Here is a 10,727-nt window from a genome sequence, read left to right as displayed (position 1 = left end):
ATCACATCACATGGATTCTCTTTCCACTGTTATGCAGACGACACTCAACTGTTCCTCTCTTTCCCCCCCCATCTTCCTCCAACACCCACGTTGTGACGCGCTTCCCGGAATGTTTGGTGGACAGCTCCGCTTGGACATCACCTCAAACTGAACCTTAGTAAAACTGAACAGGATCCGGTCTTTCCTCACAAAAGACATGCACAACTCCTGGTCCAAGCGCTGCACAGCGGAATCACTCAAGACTCATTTATTCAGACTTCACCTTTACCCCGGATAGCATGACTCAAGCTTTTAATAACTTGCAAAAGGTTTTACAATTGGCCCTTGAAAAGTTGATCTGGTTAAAGCTCTAGGAGGAGTTCTTTAAAATACAACACTTTTAAGTCGGTCTAGGTGAGTTTGAATTTTAGATGTGTGAATGCAGATGAAAGTAGGGCTGCATTTTAAGGGGTGTTAGTGAGCCGTTTTGCCTTGTGCATGGCTGAAAGAATGGATTTATACTGTAGTTATTTTCAGCCACATACCTTTTGTATTAACCGGATGTTTCTGGGGAGATGGAGTGATGACTTCTGCATCACTAAACAGACTACATTTTACGTGATTTTTTTGGGGTACTTAAATGAACAAGGGCAAGGTTCTTAAACGTAATACTTAAAGGTCTGCTTCTGATTTTTATGTAAGGCAAACTGAGTAGAAATTGAAAGGGTATTATTGGCATCATGACAAATTGGCTTTTAAGCCGGTCTGACATTATGCCGTGGCAGATTGTATCAAATGCTGCGCTGAGATCAAGTACAGAAGCACTGAGGTAGAGTTTGAGTCTATGGCCAGCAAAAACATTGTTTATCACTATTAGTAATTGTAGTTTCAGTGGAATGACAGGCTCTGAAAGCTGATTAAAAAGATTCAAGTATATTATTATTAAATAGGTAGACTGAAAGTTGCTGAACCACAATTCCTTCTGAAACTTTAGGGAAGAAGGGAAGATTGAATACTGGTCTCTAGTTATTTAGACATCCTGGATAGAGGTGAGGTCTCTTAAGTAGAAGCTTGACTACAGCAGTCTTAAAACTAGCAGGGACAACACCGGTCATAAGGTATAAATTTACAACATTCATTATTGTAAGTCTCAAAGTTCTTTCGAGAGTTTTTCTGGTAGGGGGTTAAGGAGGCAGCTAGTTGAGGCTGAGACCAGTTCAGACAATGTCTCAAGAGACAGCATTAAAATCACACTTGCAATCAAGTACAATCTCACGCAAAAGAGAAAACTTCCACTTCCAGTTTTGATTCATGCCATGCAAATTCCATTTACGGTCGTTATTAAACTTTTTTAACAGGTTATGTCACTGTTGTAAAAGGAGCCGGGACCACAGGCACAAAGTGTTGTGAAAATTGCCAGGCTGATGTGATGAGTGGTGAAAACATGGATGTCACCAGTATAGGACAGGCTAATGTCGCTTCAAATGTAATGAGAAAGTGGTCCGACACTGCACAAGTGACAGAAGCGACATTCAGGGCTGACATATCTATCCCGCGATGGAGGATCAGGTCGAGAGTGTTAGCGATGGAGTGAGTAGGTTCATGAACAAGCTGATGGAAGCGAAAAGTATCAACACAGTAAGAGCCACAAAGGTTTCACTTTTGGGGTTGGAGGGCTTATTCAGGTGGATACTGAAATCACCAAAAACCAAAATCATACCTCAACAAGTGATAAGATAAAATAGAGCAATAAAATCTCAAAATTCTACTAACAATTGGGAGTAGGGCCCTGGAGGTCTTAATGCTACCACTAGGTGAACACCAGCTCCCTGGACCAGGCCATTACTACTTAATAAAGATGGTTTTAATACCAGAGACTCAAATGAAGTACATGCATTATCCAGTTTGGAGGTTAAACTGAAAATATCCTTTTGGATCGGAGCAAAACCTCCGCCCGGTTTAGTGGCCGAGCAACATGAGAGTAGTTATAGTCAGGCGGGTAGCCTTAATTTAGGCCTAATGGGAGGAAAATATTTGGTGTAATGGTTTCGGCCATGTTTCATATTGGCTAATCATGTCCTGATAATGGTCAGCTATCAAATCATTAATCAGAAAGGGTTTTTGTGGACAGTGATCTAATATTAATGAAGCCAAATTTGAGGGTCTTAAGCTCATTGGAGCTGCAGTTTTCAATGATTAGCTGTTCAGAGGGGCTATGGTAAATAATGTATTAACTGGAACAAGATACTTTCTATCAATAGTAGTTTTGGTGGCCTGTGCAGGTCAGGATGATGGGACACAGCCGTTATTACGTTTTGTATTCTGTAGAAGGTGCTTGCTGAGACATTTCCATAGCGTCCAAGGTGGAGATGTAGCTGTTGTAGATGTAGATGTTGTTAGGATGCTTAGATTTGCTAATTGGTATGAAACAGCAGGACAGCAGGAGTGGGTGGAAGATTTTGCAAGAATATGGATGTAAGCCATATCATAAACGTTAAAAGTATTATCCCTTCTTGTGGCAGGCTGTTCTGTCTCGTACCCCAAACCAGGGCGCGTTTGTTTCCCTTCATTAGGGCCCCTGCAGTTCAATGTATGTCAAGTTTTCCCATATCTCCCACTGTATGATAATTAAAGGCTGCTGTAGAAAATAAACATTGGCTAAATACATTCCTGAGTAGACTAATTACCAGACAAATTAATTCATACAATATATTTATTCCCAGAGGAAATGAAGAGAAAAATAACATCCAAAAATTACCATATTTTGTATTACATGTATGGATTAAAGGGCTTTGTTTTTCACAATATACACTAGTTTACATTTGGCTGGATAGCAGAAGAATGACAACGACGGGCTACCTTCTTTTAATGCCCCGAAATATGAAAATGCTGCAGGATTTTCCTCAAACATTAACAATATAAACAGGCATAAACAAACACACCCTCCTCCTGCTCCCTCCCGTGTCCCTCTGTCTGTCGAGGCCCGGATCTCTATGTTTTTTGCTGTCTGTCAATAGAGGAGATGGTGGCATTTCCAGCCTGGAGACAGCTTCTCCCATCAGGCCTCGTGACTGACGGCGGAACTCTTGCGCATGCATATGAATGCAAGTGCCCCGGTAAGCTATTCTTCCCTCGTCCTTTAAATATGTCCATCAATCCATTTCACCATCTATGCTGATCTACGATGTGCTGTATTCTATTGCTCGGGGCATTGAATCGAGGTAATTTAAATGAGGTATGACCATTAGCGTCCATCACATTGAGCACATCGTACCAATAGTCACATGATTTTTAAAATGTCTAATAATCTAATATGGTGGATTATAATGATTGGCTTCCCCAATCTTAAATCTGAGCTGTCATCATAGCATGTTTACGGAATTATCTGAAGTCCTTCTGATAACTCTTGGAAAAACACTGAGGCTTGTTTGATATGTGTTTGATTGAGAGACATTCTGAGCCTTGATTTGTATAAAAGAGACTGACTTTTCTTCTTTTTTAAAAAAAACAAACTCACATTTTCAAGCAGTCACCAGTGCTCCCACCCTCCTCCGGCCCGTCTTCATGACCTCTATGAGGGTATTCCTCCTGGAATGTTCCACAGATGAGTTGCTTCACGCACTTTACTTTGGAATATTTAAAGAGTGAGAGCGCATCATTCCTGTATGAACACTTTCACGGTATGATTCCAGCGGAAGAGGAAGACCATTTAGAGGGAACAACTAACAGTACCTGCTGATGAATGTGCAAAACTGTCGATGTTGTTGTTCACGATCCATCTCTTAAAGACCCCCCTCCAATAAAAAAATAAATAAATTACAACCTTGTAAACCTTTCGAAACTGTGTGTTTCACATTATACAAGTACAAATAGCCAGTCAACACTATGGCTGAGCATTTCTGCTTTAGAGCTGCAGTGTACCAAGGACAGTCTAAAAATAAAAAAAATAAAATAAATCCCATTCAGACAGCCAGAGTTTCACATGTCACAGACCTAAGGAACCAATCACATCAGCTCGCACGATGGGGCATTTCTTCTCATTAGCATAACGTTGCTGGGAAACGAGCTGTATCCAGAAGACGTCAGGTGCGCAGATGCAGCTAGTTATCTGTACTTTGCTTTCTGAGTTTTTCCGTACTTTCAAAAGATGCAGGTACATTTTTCTCTCATGGAGAGAACCTCAAAATAGGTAACTGTGCAGAGAGGCACTACCTGGAGAGAACCCATGCAGGCACGGGGAGAGCATGCAAACTGTGCACAGAAAGACAACACCCAATCACCCGCAGCTGTTTTAAGTTTGTCTTGTGTCTTTTACTGCTATCAACAAGGTTTCGTAATACCTTAAATATATTTTTAATACAATAACGTATACTATGTTTTCCACACAGGATCTTAGGTTGTTCTGACCAACCTTTCTTTCCCATAATGCAGCTGTCAATTTATGTTTCCGATCGGATTTGCCTCGCCCATCGGGAGATTCTGGCTGCTGACAGGTGAAGGAGCGGATGTATTTGTTATTGGTCGACTTCCAGATGAGAGGTACAGCCCACAGCCTTGTAAATATTGTACACTTTCACCATGAGCACAACAGGCAACTTGCAATCCAAGACCGCACTGTCATGTCTCTGTGCAGCCCTGCTGTCCCGTGGACGCCGAAGACCTATAGCACCAGCCACAACAGAAAAGCATTGGATCAGAGCGATGGCAGCTCAGCTGGAGCTGTCGACATGTCGCCCGTCCCTCATGTTGAACGCCTCCCTCCTTTCCGCGTGGTTGACTGCAGAGATACTCTGATCCGATCAGGGTGCTGGCTTGAGCTCACAAAGCAGAACTCCATTAAAAACTCGTAAAGAGAATAATGTGAATTTCAGCGGTGAAAAACGCCATATTGGTACAAATCAATGTTCGAGCCAAATCGGGGCCTGTCTAGTGCTAAATTTAAACGTTTTTTTTTGGTGAATAAAACAGGAACCAGACAGCGTTTCGCTGCTTCACCCAGGTGACAGAGAAGTGGCGGAGAAAGCCGAGACACCATCCTCTCAAAGAAGCCGGCTGTGCCAGCGGATGGTGGCGGGTGTGGGACTCGCTTGAAATTCAAAACAGGGGGGGGAACTACAGAGCTAAGCTGTCAAGATGTGGATGTGCGGAGGAGTCGGGTGATGCAGCAGAGGAGAGAAGCAGAGACGAGCCCGGAAAAGAAGGAAGCGACCCTGCTGCAAAATCAAGTAATCAAGCCGAGCTGAAGTGAAATCCATGCTGCCCGAGGTTTTTCTGAAGTTGAGAGGGCAGCTCAGACAAGATGGAGGGCGAGAAGAGGAGAAGATGGAGAGTATGCTGTCCCGCACAGTATACCGTGTTCTCTGACATGCTTCGTTCCTGACACTTCAGCTGAGATAGACTGACTCCAGCCCTGGCTCCTCTCCATTTGATGTCGGTCAGATTTTATAGAAAAGAGGTCGGAGGTCAGATAGATTATACTCCGTTAATTTTTAGAACGAAAGTCTAGCCGTGACTTCAACTTGACTTCACACTGCAGCAGGATAATGAACACAAATACACCTCAACGCTTTGACAGAGCTACTAGAAGGCCATAGAAGACCAGGGAGTTCTGACTGTCATGGAATTTCCTCCACTGCGGTTCGAGTGCATGCAAAATACTATGTCCACTTCACTCGCAATTAAGTTTAATGACAACAACGTTTCAGTGCTCAGACGCTCATCAGGTCACCTTCGGATCAGAGAGGAGACAACCTGATGGAGGTTTGAGCGCTTGTTGTCATTAAGCTTAATTGCGAGTGAAGTGGACAGTGTGCGGGAGTCTTTTTCCTGATTTTGTCGGCCTGATTTCGGTCTCCTCCTATGCACCCGTCGACCTTAACGTTCGCAAAAGCTGCACTCTAAATGAATAAATTATAATAAACAGTAAAATATACTGATAATAATTGGTATATGTATCAGTACAGAGCATGGGTTGCCAATACTATTTACCTTTGAGGGCCAGAACTGAAAGAAAAATGGTACTGTATGGAAGCCCCGAGAGGCAGGTGAAAAATAAATATTTAATATATACTGCACATAAACATTTCCTGAGTCTCATCCATCCAACTGTTACGTTTTTTTTGTTTGTTTTTCTGGTTGTTTGGTTTGTTGGAGCGTCTAACGCTAACTAAACGACACGTTTGCTAACCAGTAGCCATACAGACAAAGCTAAACACCGCTAAGCTAAGCTACACTTACCAACAAGCTACCTAGCTCAACTGTAACGATATGCGATATGCTCTATTGCGTATTGAGTATTACTGTAACCACCGCCATCGTAGCCTTGTGGTCAAACACAGGATGAAACATATATAAAGCAGGGGTCCTTACTTGTCCAGCAGAAAAGCCGCTAACTCTGCGTCGCTCTTGAGTCCTTACAAAGTCTGCAGCTCCCTCCACCTCTGAAATGGCGCTCTGATATTTATCCTAGTTTTCTCTCTGGCTCGGTCCAGTTCTTTCTTTCTACACTGCTTTTAATCGTCAGTCTTCTTATTTCTTCTCTTTGACGTGGGCAATGGTGGGATATAATAATACCCGGCTCTGGTGTTGTTGTCAGTTCTCCGCCATTGTTTTCAGTTTGGGCTTGAACTTGAATGTATCTAATCAGGTGACGGCAGGCACTGCACCTGTGCGGGGGAGGGGCACTGCCCAGTACACAATGCAGAGATGGGGGCTGCCAGCAGTATACACGCCCATGATTGACACTTTTCAGACACTCCCCTTGGCTCTGATTGGTTGTGTTGATTTGGGAGCGGTGGATTCTTTCAAATCAAATCACCGCCACTAAGTGGAGCCACAGACAGTGGATTTTCACACAGCTGACCTGTATCTTATTCTACTGTCAAAGCATAATGACAATTTATATAACATAAAACAGTTGCAGACTACAACATTAGCACTTTAGCACTTATACTAGTAAGTTTGCAGTGTTGTTTTCCAGATGGTGAGCTCGAGCCTGCTGCGTGTCCCAGCTGTCTGCATATGTGGTGCCTTTTCTGGACTCTGACCTGTGTGGCTTGGTTTTTGGTTTTGACTCGTGGAACAGAATGTACTGCTCTGTCTGCATACTCCAGTAAAATCACTGTGTGTGCCTGCCTCCTGCCTCCGTGCCTTGTGTGTGTGTGTGTGTGTGTGTGTGTGTTTGTTTGTGTCTGACAAAAATCAGCCATATTTAAGATGCAGGACCTAGATGTGGTGTGCTGAATCACGGTTAAGCAGTTAAGGACGGTTTAAAATTTGAGTGATACAGTGCCGTCAAGTGTGATGTTGGATAAGGCTTTACTGAATTGGCCTTGGTGGAGGTATATGCTCTAATGGGTGCCTCATTATATATATTTATATATTTCTCTCCAGACACATCTGACAGGCCAAATCAAACCTTATGGTGGGCCAACTTGGACCCACTTTGAGCAGCCTTGATATAGAGAATATATCACTGGAAATATTCATGGTGCATGTATAAGAAGACACTAAATTAAACATATTCCGAGAGCCTTTGCCGTTGTGCTACAAGTAATAAGAAAATAACTGTTAGTCTAAAGTCCAACCTGGTAAACCACTTCAGGAGGTGAAAATTTGGACCCGGACGAGGGGGACAATTATCCACAGCTGAGAGTAGTTTTCACACCTTGCTCGGTATCCGGGCAAAAAATCCGGACTCGACTAAGATCTGATGGCCTAATTAGCCTCATTAAAATCCTACAAATGCAAATGTCCAATTATTGCTGCGCATCTATCCCCGAGACTCTTGTTAAAGGAAATTGCGAACAAAGGAGGCGGACGTCCTGGACACAATGCAAGCTTCTTTTGTTTTGTTTTTTTCCAAATGTGGCCTTCAAAGAGCAGAAAAGTGCTTGTGTCGTGCGCACTACAGCGTTTGTTTGTTTTTGAGCTTTTTCTTTATATATTATGCTCTGTTATATATATAAATATATATAAATATATATATATATATATACAGCAAACTGTGGATCCAGCTGGTTGTAACAAGAATTCACCCTTTTGATAAGATTCTCTCAAACACACTGGCGGCCAGAAATGCCATAAAATGTCAGCTGTCTGTTCCTGGCTTGACAACACACGCCGCTGTATTTTCTTCTTTTCCCCGCCTCACCTTAAAACACTGTCGGAAGGTCGTGCGAGAGGAGGATCGGGGCTCGAGTCAGCTGCGAGGGAAATGAAGCAGCCTTTTTTTTCTTTGAATGGCATTCACAGAGAGCACAATGGGGAACAGCGAGAGGACAGAGCGGACTATTCTTCCGGCTCGCATTCACACGCTTTCGCCGTGGCTAATGCATGATGGGATATTACAGTCGCCGCTTTGTTTCAGGGGGGGGTCAGACAGAACTATATAAAGTCTGCTGCCTTGGAAATGAGGGGAGCTTCCTTCTTTTTCGCCTCCGTTGTCGTCAGGAAACGCAACGCCAAATGGAACTGGCCTTCCTGGCTTTAGTTAGCGATGTCAGAGGGAACGCTGGTTTGAATTCTCTGATGAAAAAACTTCATTATGTAACATACAATGATGTTTAAAAGCAAAATTTGGACATATTTGGATACCCTAATTCACTTTTGCTGAGAGTTAGATGACGTAAGCCGGCTAGCTTAGCATCAAAACTGGAAACAGAGACACAGCTAGCCAACGGTCACACGCAAAAAGGCAATGTTTTAAAGGTGCAATATGTACAAATTTTGTGTTGGAATGTATTGTGATGCCGAGATATCTGCAGGCACGCTAACCACCAAGCCCCGGCCCCTCTAGTCCAAGGCGAGCTGTCCTAGCTAGCTTCCTTTCCCTTTCTCTGAGAACAGCTTCATTATTAAGTTACGGGAAAAATAACTATTTCTGATTTTTTGCTCTGTATTATTACATTATTAATATTCTAATCAGGTATTAAAAGTCAGAATTTGTATTTCTACTCAACTAAGTGCCCCCTCAATCTTTTTATTATAATGCCCACCCTACAAAATGTCAAATTTAATTTACTGGAATATACCAAAATGTTAAATCAGCCTCAACAGAGCGGATGATGGAGTGTTAAATTAGAAAACACACCGAGCACGCGTCCTCAGTGGAAGCTCTGGCGGCGGCAGGAGGACCTCGGCGCCACCTGTGTGCGACAACAAGGCCCCGGAGGCTGGCGAAAGTGCAGATGTGGCCGTTTTTTGGGGGGCAGCTGGATCCGTTTCTCAGGTGTTAGCGAAGGTTCCGCGGCACAAGGGGACGGGAAGACGGAGGATGAGGACAGAGTGTTGACAGACGTTTAAAATAAACCATGGGTCTTCTGATATATATGTGTTGGGAAAGGAACAAACAAGACATTAACCTGTGGCGTGCAGATGTCGACCTGCAAAGCCTCTAATGGTGAGTCATGGGGAGGATGATGACGGCAGCACGGATCACTTTTAAGTCGTTTCACATTTCTTTTTTTCATTTTGCTGCTCTGGAGTCCGCAGGCCGCTAACAAGGGAACATGTCCGAGGCTGTCAAACACTCTCGAGCCCACCGACACATGCAGAATTAAACTGATACCGGTGCCGTTTGGTACCGCTCAGTATAAAAGGTCAGGCCCAAGCGAGGAAGAAAATGACATGAGGGGTGCTGGGAACGCTGGGGAGAAAACGCCTCGAGGGATCAGAAACCATTTTGCTGTCACACCTCTAGACACTTAAATACGTCCCATGCAGACACAGTGTAGGAAGAAAGGACAGAATAAAAAGGAGGATCTGGGGCGTCGGTGTCTTCCAGCTCGGCGATCAGGACTATCAGCCTCTCGGTACCGTGGCTTGCCAAATTGACAATTTCCCCAAAGTGTTATCCCCAAAGACAAGAGGCTGTTGTACATAAGCCCAAAGAAATGGCCTCTCTGGATAAATAAACAGGTATTTACGCAAACGCACGCACACGGCGAACACATTTGCACAAAAGGGCAGAGAATCAAACGACTGACAGAACTGTCTTTTTTTCAGAAATGAAGGCAGACAGAACACATTTCTCCGGGAAATAGGTGAAACTGCATGTGTGCGACGGGACTTTCGCACTTCCCTCTCTTCCCTCTGCCTCTGTATCACTAATTGCACTGTGTGAACATTTTCCCCCCAACATCCAACTAACGAACAAAGAAACACGTCCGTCATCCACTGCGGCATCGGCGCTACAGAGGATTTCGCGGAATGGCGAGATACTTTCATGTTTGTGCGCCGAAAAAGCTTTTTGATTGCAGGTTTCTTCATATCAAAGGGTGTGAAGTCAGAGTGATAAACTGTGTGTGTGTGTGTGTGGATGAGAGAGAGAGGAAGCAAAAAGGAGAAGCTGTTGCTCCATCTAGTGGTTCAACTGTTGCACAGTTTAATCACAAGTACGTCCAGTGTATAATGTCTAAAACCGGTGCTGATTCAGCCCCCTTGATGATTTGTTTATAGGAATGCAAGTTATATCAGTAGAGACATTTGTATAGATACACTATGTATATGGATTGGTATACTCTTTGTACAGATATACTCTTTGTTGTTGTATAGATGATTAATCTGTTACTTATTGTAAAGATATCTGTATAGACACTTTTGTGTTAGTTTATATTTTGGACAGTTAGGATTATGATTATTACTATAACTATTATTTGTATCATTATTGTTATTATTCTTGTTATTATCAACATCATAATTGTTATTATTGCTATTAGTATTATTACTACTATAACTGTTATTTGTAT

This window comes from Sparus aurata, chromosome 24, assembly GCF_900880675.1.
Source record: "Sparus aurata chromosome 24, fSpaAur1.1, whole genome shotgun sequence".
NCBI classification, from domain to species: domain Eukaryota; kingdom Metazoa; phylum Chordata; class Actinopteri; order Spariformes; family Sparidae; genus Sparus; species Sparus aurata.
This window is presented reverse-complemented; position numbering follows the sequence as displayed.